Raw genomic sequence first — 27,199 nt, forward strand, 5'->3', positions numbered from 1 at the left:
TTAAGAAACGGCAACTTTGGTTTCTTGCCAAACCACATTTCATAAGGCGTCGTCTCAACGGATTTCGATGGTGCCCTATTTAACGTGAATGCAGCCGTCTCTAAAGCATAACCCCAAAACGATAGCGGTAAATCAGTAAGAGACATCATAGATCGCACCATATCTAGTAAAGTACGATTACGACATTCGGACACATCATTTCGCTGTGGTGTTCCGGGTGGCGTAAGTTGCGAAACTATTCCGCATTGTTTCAAATGTAGACCAAACTCGTAACTCAAATATTCTCCTCCACGATCAGATCATAGAAACTTTATTTTCTTGTTACGATGATTTTCAACTTCACTCTGAATTTCTTTGAAATTTTCAAACGTTTCAGACTTATGTTTCATTAAGTAGATATACCCATATCTGCTTAAATCATCTGTGAAGGTGAGAAAATAATGATATCCGCCACGAGCCTCAACATTCATCGGACCACATACATCTGTATGTATGATTTCCAACAAATCTGTTGCTCTCTCCATAGTACCGGAGAACGGCGTTTTAGTCATCTTGCCCATGAGGCACGTGTGACGCCCCCGATTCAATCGTACACTAACCATGCACGCAAATGTGTACGATCAAGATCAGGGACTCACGGGAAGATATCACAACACAACTCTACAACATAAATAAGTCATACAAGCATCATAATACAAGCCAGGGGCCTCGAGGGCTCGAATACAAGTGCTCGATCATAGACGAGTCAGCGGAAGCAACAATATCTGAGTACAGACATAAGTTAAACAAGTTTGCCTTAAGAAGGCTAGCACAAAAGTAGCAACGATCGAAAAGGCAAGGCCTCCTGCCTGGGACCTCCTAACTACTCCTCGAAGCCGACCTCCATGTAGAATCATCCTCGGGATCTCTAGCTCCTGGACTCCAGCATCTGGTTGCGACAACTAGGTATAGAAAGGGGAAAAGAGGGAGAAAAGCAACCGTGAGTACTCATCCAAAGTACTCGCAAGCAAGGAGCTACACTACATATGCATGGGTATATGTGTAAAGGGCCATATGGGTGGACTGAACTGCAGAATGCCAGAATAAGAGAGGGATAGCTAATCCTGTCGAAGACTACGCTTCTGGCCACCTCCATCTTGTAGCATGTAGGAGAGAGTAGATGGTAAGTTCACCAAGTAGCATCGTATAACATAATCCTACCCGGCGATCCCCTCCTCGTCGCCCTGTTAGAGAGCGATCACCGGGTTGTATCTGGCACTTGGAAGGGTGTGTTTTATTAAGTATCCAGTTCTAGTTGTCATAAGGTCAAGGTACAACTTCGGGTCGTCCTTTTACCGAGGGACACGGCTATTCGAATAGATAAACTTCCCTGCAGGGGTGCACCACATAACCCAACACGCTCGATCCCATTTGGCCGGACACACTTTTCTGGGTCATGCCCGGCCTCGAAAGATCAACACGTCGCAACCCCACCTAGGCTCAACAGAGAGGTCAGCACGCCGGTCTAAATCCTATGCTCGCAGGGGTCTGGGCCCATTGCACACCTGCACGTTGCGTACGCGGCCAGAAGCAGACCTAGCCTAGCAGGCATTCTAGTCCAATCCGGCGTGCGCCGCTCCGTCGCTGGCGTCAAGAAGAGCTTCGGCTGATACCACGACGTCGAGTGCCCATAACTGTTCCCGCGTAGTTGGTTAGTGCGTATAGACCAAATGGCCAGACTCAGATCAAATACCAAGATCTCGTTAAGCATGTTAAGTACCCGCGAACACCGACAGGGCCAGGCCCACCTCTCTCCTAGGTGGTCTCAACCTGCCCTGTCGCTCCGCCACAAAGTAACAGTCGGGGGCCGTCAGGAACCCAGGCCCACCTCTACCGGGATGGAGCCACCTGTCCTTTCAGCCCCCTCATCAGAATCACTTGCGGGTACTCAACGAGCCGACCCGACTTTAGTCACCACATGTGTCATGTATATAAAGTATATAATATATACCCGTGATCACCTCCCGAAGTGATCACGGCCCAGTAGTATAGCATGGCAGACGGACAAGAGTGTAGGGCCACTGATGGAACACTAGCATCCTATACTAAGCAGTAGGATAGCAGGTAAGGGTAACAACTGTAGCAACAATGACAGGCTATGCATCAGTACAGGATTAACCGAAAGCAGTAACATGCTACACTCTTCTAATGCAAGCAGTATAGAGAAGAATAGGCGATATCTGGTGATCAAGGGGGGGGCTTTCCTGGTTGCTCTGGCAAGGAGTCGTCAACATCGTAGTCGTACTGGGTAGCAGCGGCGTCGGTCTCGGTGTCTAGCGAGAGAAGAGGGGGAAGAAACAATAAATATAAAAGCAAACATATGCATGACGATGCATGACAAGACAACGAGCGGTGTTAGGTGTGCCCTAACGCGGTAGTAGGTGATACCGGCGGAGGGGGAAAACATCCGGGAAAGATTCCGGGTGTTCCGCGTTTTCGGACAGATGAACTGGAGGTGAAATGTTGCAGGTTTGCTATGCTAGGGATGTGTGGTGGACGAACGGGCTGCGTATCCGGATTCGTCACGTCGTTCTGAGCAACTTTCATGTACAAAGTTTTTCCATCTGAGCTACGGTTTATTTTATTTTAATTTTTAAAGTTTTAATTATTTTTAGAATTTAATTAATTATTCTAATTCAAAATTATCCAGAATAGTGTATGCTGACGTCATCATGATGTCAGCAGTCAACAGGGCGTTGACTGGGTCAAACTGACGTGAGGGTCCCGCATGTCATTGACTGATTAATTAACTAACAGTTAATTAGGTTAATTAGTGATTAGATTAGTCTAAATATGATTAATTAAGTTAATTAATTAATTAATATTTTATTTATTTATTATTATTAATTCCTTTTTTAATAAAACGTTTTGGGGCTGGGCCCCGTTTGTCATAGGCCCTAGGGGCTTAGCGGGCTTGGCCGCTAGCGGGTGCAAGCTGGCGGTACTGGAGAGGGCGCCCGAACGGGCACGGGCGCTCGACGTGGCCAGCGGGCGCGGGGGATGCGGCCACGGCGAGGCCGCCGACAGGGGCTAGCGGGAAGGGAGAGGCCGCAGGAGGCGGCAGTGGCTGGGCCACGGCGGGTCAACGCCGGTGCGCAGGAGCAGAGGCAGGGGTGGACGGGCGGGGTCGCGGCGGAGTGGCACGACAGCGGGGAACGAGCACGGTCGCCGGAGGCAGCAGTGGCAGCAGTCGGCCGCGGGCACGCGATGGAGGCAGCAGAGGAGGCTGCGATGGTGTGGGCCACGGCAGGTGCGAGCGCTCCGGGGAGGAGCAGCACGGCGGGTGCGGCTCGGCGCGGCTGCGGGCGCACGCGACGGCACACTGGGCGGGGCGAGGCCGCAGTGAGCACGGTCGGCGCGCGTACGGGGCGGTGGTCAAGGGCGTGCGCCCGTGCGGTGGTCGGATCGACGACGGAGTGCAGGGGGAGCAGGAGGCCGGTGGCCTCACCAGCGTTGAAGAGAAGCGGGGTAGCGAGGCGTGAGGAGGCCGGTCGTGGAGGAGGACGAAGACGAGCGGTCCGGCGATGCGGCGTCGGGGAGGCGGGGTGTCTTCGGGGCGAGGTGGCGCCGGTGATTCGACGATGACGATGGTGCACAGCGGCGGGGAGGCGATGGCGTCGGTGAAGGAAGGGCGTCGGGCTCGTTACCCCTTCCCGATCCATATTGGGTCGGGGAAGAGGTGCGAGAGGGGAGGCGAGGCGGCGACGGAGGGGAGGAGATCCGGCGACGGGCCTTAACGCCGGTGACGGGGAGGACGGCGGGCAGCGGCGCAACGATGGGGTCGATCCCTCCGATCCAATCGGGGGCAGAGTAGGGGAGATGTGGATCGAGGGAGAGAGAGGCGTGGGAATCGTGGGGAGGGGAGTGGGGCGACCGGTAGCTAGGGTTACGGGTGAGGGGGTTATGGAGGGGCGGCTGGGCCGGCCTGACTAGGCCAAGGCCCAGTTGGGCCGGGGGGGGGGAAGGGTCCCCTTTTTCCCCCATTTATTTTTTTAACTTTTGTTTTATTTCTTTTCTTTTATTTTTAGTTTTATAAAAATTTCCACTAGTATCTAAATTTGTATTTATAAATAAACTACTGTCAGATTAATTCCTAGCCCATAATAAAATAGTTTTAATATGTTATAAAATTAGGCATTTATTTAATTGTTTTCACTATGGGTTAAATCATTTTAGTGCACTTAAATATTTTATAAATATGTGGATTCTCCACCATAATTAACTATGCAATATTTGTCACCTCTAGAACATTTTAGTTTTTATGTTTGAAAACTTTTAATGTTTGCCTAAAATTCAAATTTGATTTTGAAACGTTTTGATCTAACGCGAGGTTAGCAACAGTAACAGAGGTGACGTGGCATCATTAGCGTAGGTTTACTGTAGCATAATTATCCGGGCGTCACAATTCTCCTCTACTACAAGAAATCTCGTCCCGAGATTTAAGAGGGGAGTAAGAGGAAGATTAGGTTACGAAATTCCAATGATTCTTCTCGGTCTTGGTTGCTCTTCTCGAAAAAATCGATCCATTACATTGATGTCTTCATTCCACTACTTCAGGTCATCATGATGAAGTCATCATCCTTTCTTCGGAAATTTCATCGTACTTACGAAAGGACAAGGGGTAACTTCGGAAGAACGGACCGCTACAATGTTGCTCATCTGGTCGATAACATCGGGGAAGGTGGCGGAAAGTAACTCTCGAATTGAAACTTAAGAAATTATCGAGAGCAAAGTAAGAGGTGCAAAATAGAAGTTTCAAGCGCATAGGTAATCGTTCGTTGCCTGAAACGAAGTGTTGAAGGGGTTCAGAGCAACGAGAATAAGTATTGTGTCTGATACCAGAATAGATCACTAGGAAGGTGGCTCGCGAATTACCTGCGAAACCAAGAGCAAGGGATAACTTTGTCATCAAGGTGTACAGGAGAGTCAGGTTTTGATCCTGTGGAACTGTGGGTTATGGGCCCACCATGTGGGTTAAAAGTAGGAAGCATGGTGACATCTTGCACGATCATGTAAGCAAGGCATGTCAGAGGATAGTCTGTCGGTTATGTCGGCAACAACATCGATACCAAGGGCAAGGGACGAAGAGAACCATTTTCCTGCTCGTTGAACGAGGCGGACCAATAGGCAAAGTTCTCGTCCATCGGTGGTTACCGGAATGTCATCAACAAAAGGAACAGGGTCTTACTGATAGAATTGTACACCGAGGTGTTTACATAAGCAGGGAAATATAGTTGCTTAGATCATATAGATCACAAGAAAGGTTAAACCAAACAATGGAAAGGAAAATATGATTATCAGGTTTAAGCAGAACAATGGAAAGGAAAATGTGTTTAAACACATATTTCAAGGGTATATCCTTCCCAAGGACAAGCAGAGCATGATATCCACGATGGGATAGAAAGTAGAAACCATTTAGATAAGGGGAGAGGAATTTGATGACAATACCCATACAACGGTGTCTTGGATAATTGATAAAGAAAAAGATAGCATTGCTTCAACTTTTCTTTTTGAAGATCGGAGTACCACCGACATGCTTTCGGATAGCATTGACATGGTCTTCAAGCAAAGGTCGGACTTTGGATACTCAATGGATGCATCAGGAATAACTCATAGTATAAGTCTTACAATTTCCTCACGAAAGAATGAGTAACATCGCTAAAGAGGATACTAAAGCAATATGTCCTCCGGTCAAGTGTGCTAGGCATGACATCACCTTACTGGGTCATATAAAGACCAATGTTATAACTCTTGAAAATATGCTCCAACCATCATATCTGACCAAGATTCAGATCCGATTGGTGTTAGGATACCTCAGACTCAGGATGCCTGAGAAGAAAAGGTGCAACACAATTTGACGAGACGACATTGTAAGATTCTCGGGAAATGAACTATGGAAGCGAGTTCCGTAGCAAGAGTTCATCATTAAACCAAGGAGAGGATGAGGAGGTAGCTGATGAACTCAACGACAACCCATCGAGATCTTTGACAAGATGGATTTCCACAATTATGTGAACAAGGAGATAACATTAGTCAGAGCAAATGACATAATGGTGTGTGCTCGAGGAAAACATACATAATTAAACACTGGTTGAAAGGTGCACCCGAAAGGTGGGATTAGATAGCCTGATCAATGTTAGAATGGTGATTCATTATCCAATAGTCTAAGGATGAATTGTCGACCATTAACTCCAAAGCAATAGGGTTGCTAAGGAGTACCGAATTTACACATCACAGACCATTTGTCGGTATTCCGGTTAGCAACAACACGGGGACTAAGAAAAGAATGGTGATGGTGAGAAGTATCATCATACCGAGAATTTCTAAGAGGTGGAGCAATCCCCACAACATTCTTGACAGAAAAGACAGTAATACTTCAAGGCAGAACACAACACTAGCTGGGGAGAAAGTTGTATTCATAATGTGGACAAGTTCGCGATGAAAGGAAGTCAAGGGTGTTGTCGATTGATAATAAAAATCATCGAGGGCAAGGAGGGTATTTCTCATCATGAACACAGTTGACATCTCGGATGAAGTCAAAGTGTTGAAGGTGATCCGACACATTTGCCGGGAGGTTTCGAGAGGATGCAATCGATCGGCGATAACATCAAGTCAAAGGAATTATGAAGCAAAAGGTTATTGGAACCATGCGTACGACACAGACTCAAAATCAAGCTTGTTGTTCAAGGCGAAATGATATGACGAGGAAAATCGACGTAAGCTTAGCTCATCGTCGAAAGTGGTGCTCCGGGAATAAGGACCAGGTAGCACAGTTAAAATCACCACGACAATGATATAGCCATACAGGCTAGGAATGGCGTGATCGGGTACAAACTCGTACTTAAAGAAGATTATCAAGTGTCGTTGAACCGTAGTGCAGACTCGGTTCAGTTATCGGTGTCTTTGAGTGTTTAATAACTCAGAGCCCATGAAAAATTGTAATCAGTGAGAATGTAGTACTTGATGAAGAACTCATAAGAAATTATGTAGTTCCAAGATAATCTCGAGATACCAGGGGGGTAATACTCGACGACAGATCAAAGTAGAGGTTGGGGTAGAGTATTGCTCTGCAGAAGACGAGTGCTTAAACTTGCACGAGAAATGGTATTTAAAGGAGAACATGGTCGGAACCATGATTGCAAAAGGCCGAATCCCAGATATAAGAACTTATACAAAGAGGGTTTAAGAGGAGCATCCATGATAAGATTAGCATCGTGTCCATGGGCATGAACGCAAGGTTAAAGGTCGACTCCCACTTCTCCCATACACAACTTCTCATTTACTGCTCTCGGTTAAGAATGTTTAGAGTTTGAAAGTTTAACTGGCGGAATACCGGAAGGTTATGACCCATGAAGACTCTTGGGTTCACACAAATTAAGGAAGGTATATGTTCAACCCATCGGGGCATCTTAGAAACATATACCACAAGCTTCAAGAGTAAATATCACCAGCTCAAAAGCAGAGCAAGGTTGAGAAAGTAGAGGATACAATTTACCGAAGGCATTATGTATCAGGGAAAGATCTTCTCGAGGTTTTTGTATACGAAGGACACTGTCGGATGATATTACAACAAAGGATCTGACGGTCCATAGCGGAGCTGATGTGAGTCTCGACACACAATTAGAGAAAGAAAGAATGCAAGGAGATCAGACAATAGAAACAACTGACTAACTCAAAAGCTCAAATGCAAAGGAATTATGAATTCCAAGACAAGGGATCAGAAGCAATGCTCTGATTAGGGATGGATAAGTTGAATGCCTTAGGGGTACAATCAATGGCAATTTGATTGGTCAAGATCCAACTCATGTTTAAAATGACGTCTGAGCTGAAAGGATGAATTCTAGGATCTGATTGAGGATTGCGAGCATTCGCAATATATTGAATCAAGGGACTTAGAATGATAGTGACAAAGAATGTCAATGGAGATTACCAGAAATACGGAATTAACCATAATGCCGGAAGGCAAGAAATTCAGGATCAATAGGCTGCTGAGGACTTTTAGAAGATCAAATAGTTTTTCAAAGAACTTTGTGAAACACACGAACAACTAGAAATGAACAAATCCTCGGTAAATGTGAGGAATTACTCGTAGGGGTATTCATGCGGCAAAGATATGCAAGGCAGTAGCTCAAAGGATTCTCGGAATAACGGAGAGCAGTTCGAGGCATCTTGTATTAACAAGATCAATGGGGTTGAACGTAAGACTGGCAAGTGTATGCAGTTATCCCTAAGGATAAAATGGTGGTAGGGAATGCAAAGGCGATGACACAAAGTCTTGAGAGAACACTACAGAGTATCTTCGGAATCTTCTGGTGCAGCAGGCGATCATCTGTAATAAGGGGCTCTCCGGGAGGAAGTGATCACGAGATCCTAAGGTTAGAGTTAGTAAAACCATTTAATCCCGAATAGAAGAGAGTTCAGAGTCCCAGAGTATAGATCGAGGAGTAAAAGATCCTAGTACCACCCAATGGCGACATGGGCCCGTAAGACTCACAGCCATGTTAGTAAAAGTTTTGTAGTGACTAGACACGACTTCGGCCAAGGAGTTTGGAAGGGGGATTCCTACAGGCAGTCGGCTCTGATACCAACTTGTGACGCCCCCGATTCAATCGTACACTAATCATGCACGCAAATGTGTACGATCAAGATCAGGGACTCACGGGAAGATATCACAACACAACTCTACAACATAAATAAGTCATACAAGCATCATAATACAAGCCAGGGGCCTCGAGGGCTCGAATACAAGTGCTCGATCATAGACGAGTCAGCGGAAGCAACAATATCTGAGTACAGACATAAGTTAAACAAGTTTGCCTTAAGAAGGCTAGCACAAAAGTAGCAACGATCGAAAAGGCAAGGCCTCCTGCCTGGGACCTCCTAACTACTCCTCGAAGCCGAACTCCATGTAGAATCATCCTCGGGATCTCTAGCTCCTGGACTCCAGCATCTGGTTGCGACAACCAGGTATAGAAAGGGGAAAAGAGGGAGAAAAGCAACCGTGAGTACTCATCCAAAGTACACGCAAGCAAGGAGCTACACTACATATGCCTGGGTATATGTGCAAAGGGCCATATGGGTGGACTGAACTGCAGAATGCCAGAATAAGAGGGGGATAACTAATCCTGTCAAAGACTACGCTTCTGGCCACCTCCATCTTGCAGCATGTAGGAGAGAGTAGATGGTAAGTTCACCAAGTAGCATCGTATAGCATAATCCTACCCGGCGATCCCCTCCTCGTCGCCCTGTTAGAGAGCGATCACCGGGTTGTATCTGGAACTTGGAAGGGTGTGTTTTATTAAGTATCCAGTTCTAGTTGTCATAAGGTCAAGGTACAACTCTGGGTCGTCCTTTTACCGAGGGACACGGCTATTCGAATAGATAAACTTCCCTGCAGGGGTGCACCACATAACCCAACATGCTCGATCCCATTTGGCCGGACACACTTTTCTGGGTCATGCCCGGCCTCGGAAGATCAACACGTCGCCACCCCACCTAGGCTCAACAGAGAGGTCAGCACGCCGGTCTAAATCCTATGCGCGCAGGGGTCTGGGCCCATCGCCCATTGCACACCTGCACGTTGCGTATGCGGCCGGAAGCAGACCTAGCCTAGCAGGCATTCCAGTCCAATCCGGCGCGCGCCGCTCCGTCGCTGACGTCAAGAAGAGCTTCGGCTGATACCACGACGTCGAGTGCCCATAACTGTTACCGCGTAGTTGGTTAGTGCGTATAGACCAAATGGCCAGACTCAGATCAAATACCAAGATCTCGTTAAGCGTGTTAAGTACCCGCGAACGCCGACCAGGGCCAGGCCCACCTCTCTCCTAGGTGGTCTCAACCTGCCCTGTCGCTCCGCCACAAAGTAACAGTCGGGGGCCGTCAGGAACCCAGGCCCACCTCTACCGGGATGGAGCCACCTGTCCTTTCAGCCCCCTCATCAGAATCACTTGCAGGTACTCAACGAGCCGACCCGACTTTAGTCACCACATGTGTCATGTATAGAAAGTATATAATATATACCCGTGATCACCTCCCGAAGTGATCACGGCCCAGTAGTATAGCATGGCAGACGGACAAGAGTGTAGGGCCACTGATGGAACACTAGCATCCTATACTAAGCAGTAGGATAGCAGGTAAGGGTAACAACTGTAGCAACAATGACAGGCTATGCATCAGTATAGGATTAACCGAAAGCAGTAACATGCTACACTCTTCTAATGCAAGCAGTATAGAGAAGAATAGGCGATATCTGGTGATCAAGGGGGGGGGGCTTGCCTGGTTGCTCTGGCAAGGAGGAGTCGTCAACACCGTAGTCGTACTGGGTAGCAGTGGCGTCGGTCTCGGTGTATAGCGAGAGAAGAGGGGGAAGAAACAATAAATATAAAAGCAAACATATGCATGACGATGCATGACAAGACAACGATCGGTGTTAGGTGTGCCCTAACGCGGTAGTAGGTGATACCGGCGGAGGGGGAAAACATCCGGGAAAGTATTCCGGGTGTTCCGCGTTTTCGGACAGATGAACTAGAGGTGAAATGTTGCAGGTTTGCTATGCTAGGGATGTGTGGTGGACGAACGGGCTGCGTATCCGGATTCGTCACGTCGTTCTGAGCAAATTTCATGTACAAAGTTTTTCCATCCGAGCTACGGTTTATTTTATTTTAATTTTTAAAGTTTTAATTATTTTTAGAATTTAATTAATTATTCTAATTCAACATTATCCGGAATAGTGTATAGTGACATCATCATGATGTCAGCAGTCAACAGGGCGTTGACTGGGTCAAACTGACGTGAGGGTCCCGCATGTCATTGACTGATTAATTAACTAACAATCAATTTGGTTAATTAGTGATTAGATTAGTCTAAATATGATTAATTATGTTAATTAATTAATTGATATTTTATTTATTTATTTATTATTATTATTAATTCCTTTTTTTTAATAAAACGTTCTGGTGTGGGCCCCGTTTGTCATAGGTCCTAGGGGCTTAGCGGGTTTGGCCGCTAGCGGGTGCGGGCTGGCGGTACTGGAGAGGGCGCCCGAACGGGCACGGGCGCTCGACGCGGCCAGCGGGCGCGGGTGCTGCGGCCACGGCGAGGCCGCCGACAGGGGCTAGCAGGGAGGGAGAGGCCATAGGAGGCGGCAGTGGCTGGGCCACGGCGGGTCAGCGCCGGTGCGCAGGAGGAGAGGCAGGGGTGGATGGGCGGGGTCGCGGCGGAGTGGCACGACAGCGGGGAACGAGCACGGTCGGCGGAGGCAGCAGTCGGCCGCAGGCACGCGATGGAGGCAGCAGAGGAGGCTGCGGTGGTGCGGGCCACGGCAGGTGCGAGCGCTCCGGGGAGGAGCAGCACGGCGGGTGCGGCTCGGCGCGGCTGCGGGCGCACGCGACGGCACACCGGGCGGGGCGAGGCCGCGGTGAGCACGGTCGGCGCGCGTACTGGGCGGTGGTCAAGGGCATGCGCCCGTGCGGTGGTCGGATCGACGACGGAGTGCAGGGGGAGCAGGAGGCCGGTGGCCTCACCAACGTTGAAGAGAAGCGGGGCGGCGAGGCGTGAGGAGGCCGGTCGTGGAGGAGGACGAAGACGAGCGGTCCGGCGATGCGGCGTCGGGGAGGCGGGGTGTCTTCGGGGCGAGGTGGCGCCGGCGATTCGACGACGACGACGGTGCACGGCGGCGGGGAGGCGATGGCGTCGGTGAAGGAAGGGCGTCGGGTTCGTTGCCCCCGATCCATATTGGGTCGGGGAAGAGGTGCGAGAGGGGAGGCGAGACGGCGACGGAGGGGAGGAGATCCGGCGACGGGCCTTAACGCCGGCGACGGGGAGGACGGCGGGCAGCGGCGCAACGATGGGGTCGATCCGTCCGATCCAATCGGCGGCAGAGGAGGGGAGATGTGGATCGAGGGAGAGAGAGGCGTGGGAATCGTGGGGAGGGGAGTGGGGCGACCGGTAGCTAGGGTTACGGGTGAGGGGTTTATGGAGGGGCGGCTGGGCCGGCCTGATTAGGCCAAGGCCCAGTTGGGCCGAGGGGGGAAGGGTCCCCTTTTTTCCCCATTTATTTTTTTGACTTTTGTTTTATTTCTTTTGTTTTATTTTTAGTTTTTTAAAAATTTCCACTAGTATCTAAATTTGTATTTATAAATAAACTACTGCCAGATTAATTCCTAGCCCATAATAAAATAGTTTTAATATGTTATAAAATTAGGCATTTATTTAATTGTTTTCACTACGGGTTATATCATTTTAGTGCACTTAAATATTTTATAAATATGTGGATTCTCCACCATAATTAACTATGCAATATTTGTCACCTCTAGAACATTTTAGTTTTTATGTTTGAAAACTTTTAATGTTTGCCTAAAATTCAAATTTGATTTTGAAACGTTTTGATCTAACGCGAGGTTAGCAACAGTAACAGAGGTGACGTGGCATCATTAGCGTAGGTTTACTGTAGCATAATTATCCGGGCGTCACAGCACGGTTCGCAAGTACCAAGTGATTCAAAATCAAGTGGTTCCAAAAGTCCATCAGTATGGAGTTTCTTCATGCGCTTTACACCGATATGACCTAAACGGCAGTGCCACAAATAAGATGCACTATCATTATCAACTCTGCATCTTTTGGCTTCAACATTATGAATATGTGTATCACTATTATCAAGATTCATCAAAAATAGACCACTCTTCAAGGGTGCATGACCATAAAAGATATTACTCATATAAATAGAACGACCATTATTCTCTGATTTAAATGAATAACCGTCTCGCATCAAACTAGATCCAGCTATAATGTTCATACTCAACGCTGGCACCAAATAGCAATTATTTAGGTCTAATACTAATCCCGAAGGTAGATGTAGAGGTAGCGTGCCGACGGCGATCACATGGACTTTGGAACCGTTTCCCACGCGCATCGTCACCTCGTGCTTGGCCAGTGTTCGCTTAATCCGTAGTCCCTGTTTCGAGTTGCAAATATTAGCAACAGAACCAGTATCAAATACCCAGGTGCTACTGCGAGCTCTAGTAAGGTACACATCAATAACATGTATATCACATATACCTTTGTTCACTTTGCCATCGTTCTTATCCGCCAAATACTTGGGGCAATTCTACTTCCAGTGACCAGTCTGCTTGCAGTAGAAGCACTCAGTCTCAGGCTTAGGTCCAGACTTGGGCTTCTTCTCCTGAGCAGCAACTTGCTTGTTGTTCTTCTTGAAGTTCCCCTTCTTCTTCCCTTTGCCCTTTTTCTTGAAACTGGTGGTCTTATTGACCATCAACACTTGATGCTCCTTCTTGATTTCTACCTCCGCAGCCTTTAGCATTGCGAAGAGCTCGGGAATCATCTTATCCATCCCTTGCATGTTATAGTTCATCACGAAGCTCTTGTAGCTTGGTGGTAGTGATTGAAGAATTCTGTCAATGACGCTATCATCCGGAAGATTAACTCCCAGTTGAATCAAGTGATTATTATACCCAAACATTTTGAGTATATGCTCACTAACAGAACTATTCTCCTCCATCTTGCAGCTGTAGAACTTATTGGAGACTTCATATCTCTCAATCCGGGCATTTGCTTGAAATATTAACTTCAACTCCTGGAACATCTCATATGCTCCATGACGTTCAAAACATCGTTGAAGTCCCGGTTCTAAGCCGTAAAGCATGGCACATTGAACTATCAAGTAGTCATCAGCTTTGCTCTGCCAGACGTTCTTAACGTTGTCAGTTGCATCAGCAGCAGGCCTGGCACCTAGCGGTGCTTCCAGGACGTAATTCTTCTGTGCAGCAATGAGGATAATCCTCAAGTTACGGACCCAGTCCGTGTAATTGCTACCATCATCTTTCAACTTTGCTTTCTCAAGGAACGCATAAAATTCAACGGAACAACAGCACGGGCCATCTATCTACAATCAACATAGACAAGCAAGATACTATCAGGTACTAAGTTCATGATAAATTTAAGTTCAATTAATCATATTACTTAAGAACTCCCACTTAGATAGACATCCCTCTAATCCTCTAAGTGATCACGCGATCCAAATCAACTAAACCATAACCGATCATCACATGAAATGGATTAGCTTTGAATGGTGAACATCACTATGTTGATCATATCTACTATATGATTCACGCTCGACCTTTCGGTCTCAGTGTTCCGAGGCCATATCTGCATATGCTAGGCTCGTCAAGTTTAACCTGAGTATTCTGCGTGTGCAAAAACTGGCTTGCACCCGTTGTAGATGGACGTAGAGCTTATCACACCCGATCATCACGTGGTGTCCGGGCACGATGAACTTTGGCAACGGTGCATACTCAGGGAGAACACTTTTATCTTGAAATTTAGTGAGAGATCATCTTATAATGCTACCGTCAATCAAAGCAAGATAAGATGCATAAAAGATAAACATCACATGCAATCAATATAAGTGATATGATATGGCCATCATCATCTTGTGCTTGTGATCTCCATCTCTGAAGCACCATCATGATCACCATCGTCATCGGCGCGACACCTTGATCTCCATCATAGCATCGTTGTCGTCTCGCCAATCTTATGCTTATACGACTATCGCTACCGCTTAGTGATAAAGTAAAGCATTATAGGGCGGTTGCATTGCATACAGTAAAGCGACAACCATATGGCTCTTGCATGTTGCCGATAACTCGGTTACAAAACATGATCATCTCATACAATAAAATTTAGCATCATGTCTTGACCATATCACATCACAACATGCCCTGCAAAAACAAGTTAGACGTCCTCTACTTTGTTGTTGCAAGTTTTACGTGGCTGCTACAGGCTTAGCAAGAACCATTCTTACCTACGCATCAAAACCACAACGATAGTTTGTCAAGTTGGTGTTGTTTTAAACTTCGCAAGGACCGGGCGTAGCCACACTCGGTTCAACTAAAGTTGGAGAAACTGACACCCGCCAACCACCTGTGTGCAAAGCACGTCGGTAGAACCAGTCTCGCGTAAGCGTACGCGTAATGTCGGTCGGGCCGCTTCATCCAACAATACCGCCGAACCAAAGTATGACATGCTGGTAAGCAGTATGACTTATATCGCCCACAACTCACTTGTGTTCTACTCGTGCATATGACATCTACGCATAAAACCAGGCTCGGATGCCACTGTTGGGGAACGTAGTAATTTCAAAAAAAATCCTACGCACACGCAACATCATGGTGATGCATAGCAACGAGAGGGGAGAGTGTTGTCCACGTACCCTCGTAGATCAAAAGCGGAAGCATTAGCACAACGCGGTTGATGTAGTCGTACGTCTTCACGATCCGACCGATCAAGTACCGAACGCACGGCACCTCCGAGTTCAGCACACGTTCAGCCCGATGACGTCCCTCGAACTCCGATCCAGCCGAGTGTTGAGGGAGAGTTTCGTCAGCACGACAGCGTGGTGATGATGATGATGTTCTACCGATGCAGGGCTTCGCCTAAGCACCGCTATAGTATTATCGAGGTGGACTATGGTGGAGGGGGGCACCGCACACGGCTAAAAGATCAAACGATCAATTGTTGTGTCTCTAGGGTGCCCCTGCCCCCGTATATAAAGGAGCAAGGGGGAGGTGCGGCCGGCCAGGAGGGGGCGCGCCAGGAGGAGTCCTACTCCCACCGGGAGTAGGACTCCCTCCCTTTTCCTTGTTGGATTAGGAGAAGAGGGGGAAAGAGGTGGAGGAGAAGAAGGAAAGGGGGGGGGGGGGCGCCGCCCCCTTCTCCTTGTCCTATTCCGACTAGGGGGAGGGCCGCGCGGCCTTTGCCCTGGCCGCCTCTCCTCTTCTCTACTAAGGCCCACTATGGCCCATTAACCCCCGGGATTTTCCGGTAACCCCTCCGGTACTCCGGTAAAATCCCGATTTCACCCGGAACACTTCCGATATCCAAATATAGGCTTCCAATATAACAATCTTCATGTCTCGACCATTTCGAGACTCCTCGTCATGTCCGTGATCACATCCGGGACTCCGAACAATCTTCGGTACATCAAAACATATAAACTCATAATATAACTGTCATCGAAACGTTAAGCGTGCGGACCCTACGGGTTCGAGAACTATGTAGACATGACCAAGACACGTCTCCGGTCAATAACCAATAGCGGAACCTGGATGCTCATATTGGCTCCCACATATTCTACGAAGATCTTTATCGGTCAGACCGCATAACAACATACGTTGTTCCCTTTGTCATCGGTATGTTACTTGCCCGAGATTCGATCGTCGGTATCTCAATACCTAGTTCAATCTCGTTACCGGCATGTCTCTTCACTCGTTCCGTAATACATCATCCTGCGACTAACTCATTAGTTGGAATGCTTTCAAGGCTTAAGTGATGTGCATTACCGAGTGGGCCCAGAGATACCTCTCCGACAATCGGAGTGACAAATCCTAATCTCGAAATACGCCAACCCAACAAGTACCTCCGGAGACACCTGTAGAGCACCTTTATAATCACCCAGTTACGTTGTGACGTTTGGTAGCACACAAAGTGTTCCTCCGGTAAACGGGAGTTGCATAATCTCATGGTCATAGGAACATGTATAAGTCATGAAGAAATCAATAGCAACATACTAAACGATCGAGTGCTAAGCTACCGGAATGGGTCAAGTCAATCACATCATTCACCTAATGATGTGATCCCGTTAATCAAATGACAACCCATGTCAATGGCTAGGAAACTTAACCATCTTTGATCAACGAGCTAGTCAAGTAGAGGCATACTAGTGACACTCTGTTTGTCTATGTATTCACACATGTATTACGTTTCCGGTTAATACAATTCTAGCATGAATAATAAACATTCATCATGATATAAGGAAATAAATAATAACTTTATTATTGCCTCCAGGGCATATTTCCTTCAGTTGATACCTTACCTGCTATCCTAAATGCTTAGTATAGAATGTTAGTTTATCATTCGTGGCCCTACATTCTTGTCTGTCTGCCATGCTATACTATCGGGCCGTGATCACTCCAGAGGTGATCACGGGTATATACTACATACGTACTATACTTGATACATGTGGTGACTAAAGTAGGGTCGGCTCGTAGAGTACCCGCGAGTTATTCACGAAAGTGGGGGCTAAATGGGCAGGTGGTTCCATCTAGGTTGTGATGGGCTTGGGATCCCGACGGCCCCCGAGTGTTACTTTGAGGCGGAGCGACTGGGCAGGTTGTGACCACCTAGGAGACAGGTGGGCTTGGTCCCTGGTTGGCGTCCGCGGATATTTCAATAACACGCTTAACGACATTGGGTATTTGATCTAAGTTGGTTGTTGGCCTATACGCACTAACTGCCACGTGGGACAAGATATGGGCAACCGGCGTCGTCGTATCAACCGAAGCTTTCCATACGTCAGCGGCTGGGAGGCGCGTGCCGGGTTGTACCGAGTAAAGCATCCTACTTTGTAATGGAGGCTACCAGGTCTGCTTTGAAGGAAATATGCCCTAGAGGCAATAATAAACTTGTTATTTTATATTTCCTTATTCATGATAAAGGTTTATTATTCATTCTAGAATTGTATTGATCGGAAACTTAAATACATGTGTGAATGCATAAACAAATACCGTGTCCCTAGTAAGCCTCTACTAGACTAGCTCATTGATCAAAGTTGGTTATGGTTGCTAACCATAGACATGTGTTGTCATTTGATAATGGGATCACATCATTAGGAAAATGATGTGATGGACAAGACCCATCCGTTAGCTTAGCATATTGATCGTTCAATTTATTGCTATTGTTTTCTTCATGTCAAATACATATTCCTCCGACTATGAGATTATGCAACTCCCGGATACCGAAGGAATACCTTGTGTGCAATCAAACATCACAACATAACTGGGTGATCATAAAGATGCTCTACAGGTATCTCTGAAGGTGTTTGTTGAGTTGGCATAGATCGAGATTAGGATTTGTCACGCCGAGTATCGGAGAGATATCTCTGGGCCCTCTCGATAATACACATCATAAGAAGCCTTGCAAGCAAAGTGACTAATGAGTTAGTTGCAAGATGATGTATTACGTAACGAGTAAAGAGACTTGCCGGTAACGAGATTGAACTAGGTATGAAGATACCGACGATCGAATCTCGGGCAAGTAACATACCGATGGACAAAGGGAATTACGTATGTTGTCATAACGGTTTGACCGATAAAGATATTCATAGAATATGTAGGATCCAATATGGGCATCCAAGTTCCGCTATTGGTTATAGACCGGAGAGGTGTCTCGGTCATGTCTACATAGTTCTTGAACCCGTAGGGTCCGCACGCTTGACGTTCGTTGACGATATAGTGTTATATGAGTTATATGATTTGGTGACCGAATGTTGTTCGGAGTCCCAGAAGTGATCACGGACATGACGAGGAGTCTCAAAATGGTCAAGAGGTAAAAATTGATATATAGGACGATGGTATTCGGGCACCAGAAGTGTTTCGGAATGTACCGGGTGATCATCGGAGTACCGGAGGGGGTACCGGACACTCCCGAGAGGTTAGTGGGCCTATTGGGCCATAAGAGGGGAGCACACCAGCCCACAAGGGGCTGGCGCGCCCCCCATGGCAGCCGCCTAGTGGAGAAGGGAAAGGGAGGGATTCAGCCTCCCCTTCCTTCCTCTTCCCCCTTTCCTTCCCCCTCCGACAAACATGGCACGGGGCGCAACCAAGGGTGGGAGCCCAAGTAGGATTCGGACTTACATGGGGTGCCCCTTGGCCTCTCGCCTCTCCCTCCCACCTATATATATGTGGGGGGTGCCTTTCACACCCCATACAATTGCTTAGCCGTGTACGGCGCCCCCTCTGCCGTTTACACCCCCGGTCATATTTTCGTAGCACTTAGGCGAAGCCCTGCGAATATAGCTTCACCATCAGCATCACCACACAGTCGTGCTGCCAGAACTCATTCACTACCACGCCATTTTGCTGGATCAAGAAGGCGGAGGACGTCATCGAGCTGAACGTGTGCTGAACGCGGAGGTGTCGTACGTTTGGTGCTCGATCGGTTGGAACACGAAGAAGTTCGACGACATCAACCGCGTTGTCAAACGCTTCCGCTTACGGTCTACGAGGGTACGTAGACACACTCTTCCCTCTCGTTTCTATGCATCTCCTTGATAGATCTTGCGTGTGCGTAGTAATTTTTTTGTTTTCCATGCAACGTTTCCCAACAGTGGCATCCGAGCCAGGTCTATGCGTAGATGGTATGCACAAGTAGAACACAAAGAGTTGTTGGCGGTGATAGTCATACTGGTTACCACCGACGTCTTATTTTGATTCGGCGGTATTGTGTAATGAAGCGGCCCGGACCAACCTTACATGTCCAGGCACATGAGGCAGGTTCCACCATAGACATGCAACTAGTTTTGCATAAAGGTGGCTGGCGGGTGTCTATTTCTCCTACTTTAGTTGAATCAAATTTGACTACGACCAGTCCTTGAAGAAGGTTAAAACAGCAAACACTACTAGGGAAAAGGCTAACATCAGAGCGGGTTTTAGGTGTATCAGTAGCGCGGGGACCGGCGCTACTAATAAGGCGCTACAGCTAACACGTAGCAGTAGCGCGTGCACACCGGCGCTACTTCTATACAAGTGTATCAGCGGCACGCTTCGCCGAACCTCGCTACTGCTAATAGCTTTAGCGCGCGTTTCTTGGACGCGCAACTGCTATCGTGGCGCTGCTACTAACTTTTCTCCACTCGCTACTGCTAATTTTAGTAGTTTTTGTTTTTTTCTGCATATTTGTTTTGTATTTGAACAGGCTTTACACAAGAATCTTTAGCAAATACAAATGTCATCATGATACACATACCAATGGCTGCGAGACCACAAATGTAATCATAGCATATACATACAAATAGTCTCATCATAATCATCATCCAATACAAAGTGGTATCTCATCATCATCTCGAAAATAGCGATACATGCAAGTCTCGAATACTTGCAACTACAACGTCATCCATCTAAACAATGGTGTATGCGAGAAGAGCTATCACTATGAGTGAGAGCGGAACTATGCAATACATCAGGCGGCGGTTACGAGTCCTCTCTCGCGCTAGCGTGAACCTCAAGTAACTAGCCTCTCCTTCTTGTATGCTTTTGAAGCCTTTATGGCTGGCGCCCGAGACCCCATTCACTTGCGCCTGACACTCAGGCCACTCGTTGTACACCCCCGGAACCTTCCCTTTGTACACGACATAGCACCGCCATCTCGCCATCAAGAAACTAGGTACCTGTTAGAGATGCATGTTCATCAAGAGGATGTACAATCATATGCAACAAAATACATATATGAGAGCAACACGAAAAAGAAAGGGTTAATTAGCAACTAGATGCAACATACACTACGCAAACTAATTTATTAGAGGTACGCAGTTCATCGTACCCAAACAAACAAAGTAGCATTACGCAAGTTCGGCAGGGACCGTGGACATCACAAAGTTTCATCGCTACAGAAAGTATACAAGTTCAACCGACACATATCATCATCATCGGCATCGTAAATCACTAGAAGTTCCATCCTTCCATATCATCGAGGATGGACCCTAGCTTCTTGAACGGCGTGAGGTCTTGACGTTGCATGCCTATGCGAGTTCGGACGTCAGCTCGCGATATAGGGTCGTGGTGGAACATCCCCTTCTCATCGACGACTTCTTTCATGATGATCGTCGCAATGTCCCTTTGGATGCGAAAGAAGTCATCTCTAAGTTTATAATCCGCTTCTCCATGAGAGTCTAGCCACTTGTGGATATGTTCATCATTTCTGCTTGTCATGTGAAGCTTTTGGTGATCCGTGTTGAACTCAATCATGAGATGGAGGATGTAGAATCCATCCTTCTTGCTTGGTTTTGGGACATGGATGCAGCAGAAGTTAGTTTTATGCGCGAAACCCATCTTCTTGTTCCTTTGTTTCCTGATCTACATGTGGCCACCTCTAATGCTGAAGCCTTGGAGAGCATCATCCAGAATATTCATTATGTGGGTGTAGTCCTTCTTCTCGTAGTCTCTGGAAGGGTCGAAATACACGGCGTGGGAGACTCGCGGGTAAAGAACGATAAGGACGGCGTGCCCGTTGCTGCGGGGAAAAGATACCTCAAATTATTCTTCATATGAGAGAGAAGGAATGATTGAAATGTACGAAAGGGTTGTCCGGAACTGACTTTGGATGATAAGGTAGGAGGACAATTTCCTGGTCCTTATTCTGTACCATGAAGTTTTGGAGGTAGTCCCTAGCAGTTTCACGCTCAAAGTCGCCGAGACTCAAGAAATACTCGTGCATGTAGTACGGATCCGCCACACAGATTTGCGAGACTTCTTCTCTCTTCATGACGGAGCTCATATGTAGCCCAAAAAGGCGGACGATTGTAAAATCGAGCCGCCTTGTCAGAAACATCTCAAAGATATGGTCAAACTGCAGGAAGAATACATCCGCGGGCCGTGTGTCGACCTAGCACTTCCCTTAGGCACACGAACCGCGTATGTCGGATATCCTGGATCCTTCGAGGCTAGTAGGCTTTTCTCAGTCGACAGCACATGGTCGTGCAGTCTCCTGAGATCCCCTGATAGCGCCTCCAGCGGTTTCGACGGTAGCATCGGCTCGCCCGTTCGCCCGTGAGATGGAACATGGCCGCACCTTTCACGGGTACACGCTCTTCAGAATCCATCATCTGCCTGCTATGTGCTCTAGCTTGTTTGGAGGCAGCTATCTTCCCCGATCTCTTCCTCTCCTTTTTCTTGGGCACACCTTCCAGACCCTTCCTTAACCCCTGCCCCAGTGTTCCTGAGCTAAGCACTGTACGACCCTCGGCTAGTTGAGCCTGTGTTGAGGCGGCATTTTCAGGCGTGTCCTGTGAGGATTTCATGAAGAGAGACTTTTTGCAATCCCTGCTACGACCTTCCTGCCCGGGCAGATCATCCATATCCTCATTAGCATGCTGATAGCCCGATTCGTCATATGGTTGACTCATCATATCTATGTCATAGTGATACGCGTTTGTATTGAGGAAACCCATTGGGTCGACCTCCGTCTCATCATCCATTATATGTTCTACAGGACCGATTACATCAGCCAGTACTATTGCACCCCCTTCATCACGTCGTCCGCCGCTCTCACCCGACACTATAGGAGCTGGTAATTGCGTAGGCGGGGTGGTGGTCTCCGCACATGGTTGTTGATGTGTGGTTATTGGTGTGCTCTCGGCCGGCTCTAGACGAATAAGATTCTTCGGCCATAGCAGCACCCAACCCTTGCAGTTTCCAATCCGCGGCGGGGTCTCATCGTCCTCTCCCACAGGATGTACTGGAGGAGGCAAATGCTCGTGCCCCGATTTCACACTGGACAAGCTAACCCTGAAGTGCCCAGCGGGGATCGGCTGGTTGTGGAACGTGGGTTGCAAGGGGTTCATTATCATCCCCTTTCCCACGTCCACCTTCTGGCCTTTGATCAAGTAGAGTATGGTGCACGGGGTTTCTTTGGCCTGCAAACACATATGTCTGTGGCGTAAAACACCCGAAAGGCAACGAAAATGGAATATTCTATATATATATATATGTTGGTGCGACATGTAATTACCGTGACGGCGTGGAGCTCAGCCAAAGACGAAGGCCCACCTAGCACGCGAGAGACTGAGGATGGGCTGCTATGGGCGGGAGCGGCTGCGAGAGGAGGCCCAGTTGCGTAAGCAAGTGATGGTGCGGTGGTGTTGTTGTTCATGGAGTTGCTCCCGACGAAACTGGTCAATGGGAAATCATGTACCGTCTTGTCTGGATTTTCCTTCGTCCAGTTGATGATAGCTGGAACCAAGTTAGTAGCGAAATCATTTCTGCAGGCAGTTACAGCTGCATTGACTGCTTGCAGTAGCAACTCATTTTTCTCCTCGGCTGTTTTTTTCGCGTCCTCAGCTGCTTTTTTCTCGACCGCAAGCTTCACCTTCGCGTTGATGTCCGCCTGACTAAACTTCTTTTTCTGCTTCTTGGCCTCTGGGCCCTCGTTGTAAAACACCTTCCACGTGGCGCCGTCTCCAGCGCCGTGCACACGACCATATTGCGGCCACTGGCCCAAAGGGAGTCCCTTAAGTTCGTTCAAGGCCTGGTTGAGAGGGGTGTCCCACTTGGGCCTCATCGGAGAAGTAGGGCTTTCGGCTGCAAGCTGGTTTGCTTCTCCTGCAGAAGGAGCGTGAACCGTTTAGGAATGTGTAGTCGACTAGATATGGAGCTAAATGTAAGGTGGTAAAAGAATAATTACCGGTAGTCTAATCAATTTCCTCGTGATCTTGTCCATGTAAAAAACCTTCTTTTCCTTGTCCCACTTGTAGCGGGCCCTGATGAAGTCACGCTCCAAGGGGTTGGTGAACTTCGCGAAGGGGTCTGGGAGACCCGCGGCTTCACGTTCCGCGTCCTCCTTATCCCATATGGGCCTTTTACCAAGGTAGCCACGGCTTCCAAGGCGATGCTTCCCCGTGTTCCTTTGCTGAAGGCTCATGAATTTCGCAGCCTTAGCCTTGGCTGCCTCGGTAGCGCAAGTGTCCTTGAACTTTTCGAACTCCTCTACTGTAAGTATCGGATTTTCCTCCAAAATCTTGGACAGGGGTTCCTCAGCCTCAATAGCTCATTTCACCCTCCCTTTTCAGGAGGCCAAATCATTGCTGAACATGCCCATGGCATGATTGTTAATCTTTTTCATCTTCGGATCATCCCACGGTTCTTCTATGTTATCATCCCGGTCGGGGAACTTGAATCTCTTGTGCAACTTCGTCAGGAGCAACTGCGTCAAATGTTCTTTACTCCTTAAGTCATCGTCGTTGATGCTCGCACATTCCCGTAGGATGCATCCTACTTGGTTACCATAGCACTTGCGAGGTTCTTCCGGCTCTAATGGCTCAAACTTGCCAGGTGCCATCTTTGTGATCACTAGTCATCCAATCCCTAGTTTGTTAGGTTTTCGTATCCTCTGCTTCTTCTGCTTCTTCTTTTCGGTAGCGGCATCAGCGCCGGTACCATCCCCGCCGGTCTCGGCGCCGCCATCGGCGCCGGCGCCGTCGGTGTCGATGTCGGCGTCAGTACCATCATCGAGGCCGACCTGCAAACCTTGCTTAGCAGTCAAATAGTCGAGGTACTCTTGTTCACCCTCATAATCCATCTCGTCTGCATCTTGGTCAGAAGGCCCAGTTTCTTCGTTGTTCGACATGTTTCCTATGATTAAGTCTCCTCGTTTAATTCTAAAAGTATGAAAAAAATGAGAAATGACATAAAAAAATCTATGTTTGTCGGAATGTCGTTTCCCAGCAACTCCCAGCACTCGATATGCCTACTATCTAGCACAAATCATGCCAAAATTCACGGAAAATTTCGGCATGACCTTTGCTAAAAAATGGACATATCGAGCGCCTGAAATTCACCGGAACGGAAATGAATCAACATTCTGGCATAACATAGCCCACTCGGATCATTTACCCTGCACATAATCATGATTTTCCAAATATGACATGTCCAAAACATCACATGTCCAAATGACATGTCCAAATTCCAAACATGACATGTCCAAAACATCACATGTCCACATATCACACGTCCAGTTCAAATTTGCATATAAATTCAGCCTACCTAAATTCAGCCTACCTAAATTTGCTTTAACAAGGGATGTTGATTTGGACAATTGCTTAAATGCTGCCTTTTCTTGTAACTACAATTGCTTAACCCTAAATTTCTGTCCTATTTTAAAACGTACGGTTCATAAAAAACTAGCTAAATTCATAACTAAATAGATAACCTAATTAACCTACTGCCCTAACTAAAACCCGAGCTAGCAGAGAGAGGAGGAGCGCTGGGGGGGTTTACAGAGGGTGCAGGGGCAAGGAGGCAGGCCCGACGATGGCCGAGGTTGGGAGGGGAGGAAGCAGAGGAGGGAGGCGTGGCGCGTCGGGGTCGGGGGCGAGCGCCGGGGACGGGGGCGAGCGCCGGGGTTGGAGCCGACGCTGGGGTCGGGGCCGGGGTTGGGGTCGGGGCCGGGGTCGGGGGCGAGCGCAGGGGCGCGACAAGGGCGGGGGGGGGGGGAGCGCAGCGGCGCGGCGAGGGCGGGGCGAGCGCAGGGGCGCGGCGAGGGTAGGGCCCCGGCGGGATTTGGGGGAAAAGAGGCGGGATGAAGCAGAGAGAGTAAGGATTTTGGGTTAAGTGGACGTAGCAATAGTGCTTTTAGAGAAAAAGCGCTACTACTATTACATGTAGCTATAGCGGTTTTGTGCAGAAAGCGCTACTGCTAACTTGACTAGCCGTAGCTCTTTTTCAGTAAAGCGCTACTGCTAACTTGACTAGCTGTAGCTCTCACTTTTTTTTCCAAGAGCAGTGAACGAAGGGAAGGCGATATATATTGCATCATTGGACCCATGCATAATAATGGCTAAGTGTGTATACAAAATACGAACATATATATTACATCATTTGACCAATAACATACTGTTCCTTAGCGTTGACGTTTTCGTTTTTGAGTCAGCTTCTTTCCCTTCTTGTTCCTTGAAGAATAATTGAGCCCCTCATTGTGACTTTGCCTTTTCCATGGAGTACGATTTTTCTTAGGTAATGTAGTATTGATTCTTCTTTTGATGTATACTTCATCATCATCGTCATCTTCCCTCATTGGGTTGCCGTATTGATCGTAGTCTTCCTCGTTGGCGACTCCATCCATTCCAATGATGTTCCTTTTGCCTCTCCTCACGACAACATGGCTGGGATTGCGCGGGTCGGTTATGAAGAAGCATTGTGTCACGTGCTTAGCGTGTACCCATGGCTCATTTTTTGCGATAGCGTTCACGATAGCGCTCTTGGCGTCGGGTATAGTCATGGTAGTGAAATGCCGGTTTTCTCTTTCGTCATTCTTAGCCCATCTGACACGGAACATCGTCGTGTTGTGCAGTCCAGAGTAGTCAAGCTCCCAGATCTCCTCGACCCATCCGTAAAATCTTTCAGTTGCACCGTTGTCGCTGCCGGTCATGCATTCCATCGTCACCCCTGAGTTCTGATCATCACTGTCCATATCTTTGGCCTCAGTGTAGAACGTGTATCCGTTGATATAGTATGCCTGATAGGTTAGGAGGTTGGGCGAGGGGCCATGTGCTAAGGCATATATGAGCAATCCGTCCTTAGAGCCCTCCTCTGGGGGATTAGCAATAATATGCTCTTTGAACCAATGCAGGAAAGTGGAGTTGTGCTCTCTAGTAACTTCGGCGTCCGTCCTGCATACCCCCCGGTCATGATACTTCTTTGCGATAATTTCTTTGAGCAGTGCCACGAAAGGATGTACCTCATCTAGGTGTTGTAGCACTACCAAGTTTGCTATGTCAAAGTCGCTGCGTCGATCTGAGTATGCCACGTGCAGTTCCCTGCGACTGTTGGAGTGACCTTCTCCTTCGAGCCTCCCATCGTGCTTGTTAACGGGCAAACCAACACTAACATCAGGTGGCTGGTCTGCGCCATATAGAAAATTCTCGCAGAAAGAGATGCACTCTTGTGTTAGACAGCCCTGGACGATGCTTCCATCCGGACGGGACATGTTACGAACGAATCCTTTGATGATCCCATTCATCCTCTCAAACGGCATCATGTTGTGCAGAAATGACGGCCCCAAGTCTATTATGTCGTCCACAATATTGACACACAGATGCACCATCACGTCAAAGAACGCGGGCGGGAAGTACATCTCAAGCTCATTCAGTATCACAACAATCTCTTCCTGTAGCCTTCGGAGCTGCTTCAGACTGATCGACTTTCGAGAGATGACGTCGAAAAAGTTGCAGAGACCAATAAGCATGTCACGGACGTGTTATCCCTCTAAGGGCAACAGGTAGTATCTGCATCATCATCACATGACAGTCATGGGACTTCATCCCGCTGAACCTTTTCTTGTCCGTGTCTAGATATCTGCTTATCTTGCCACAGTAACCAGAACTAACTTTGACTCCGGTAAGGCACTTAAAGAATTGATTGATCTCAGCCTGACTTAAGGTGAAGCAAGATGGGGGGCAATAATCCTCTTTCTTTATTTTCTTGCCCTTCTTCTCCCGCGCCTCTGTCTCCGTCTCTGTCTCGTCTGACTGTTTACGGGGCGGCATGTGCAGGTCTTCCCTGATTTTCAATTCTTGCTAGTCTTTTCTTGCCTTCGG

The sequence above is a fragment of the Aegilops tauschii genome, chromosome 7 (assembly GCF_002575655.3).
Source record: "Aegilops tauschii subsp. strangulata cultivar AL8/78 chromosome 7, Aet v6.0, whole genome shotgun sequence".
Lineage (NCBI taxonomy): Eukaryota > Viridiplantae > Streptophyta > Magnoliopsida > Poales > Poaceae > Aegilops > Aegilops tauschii.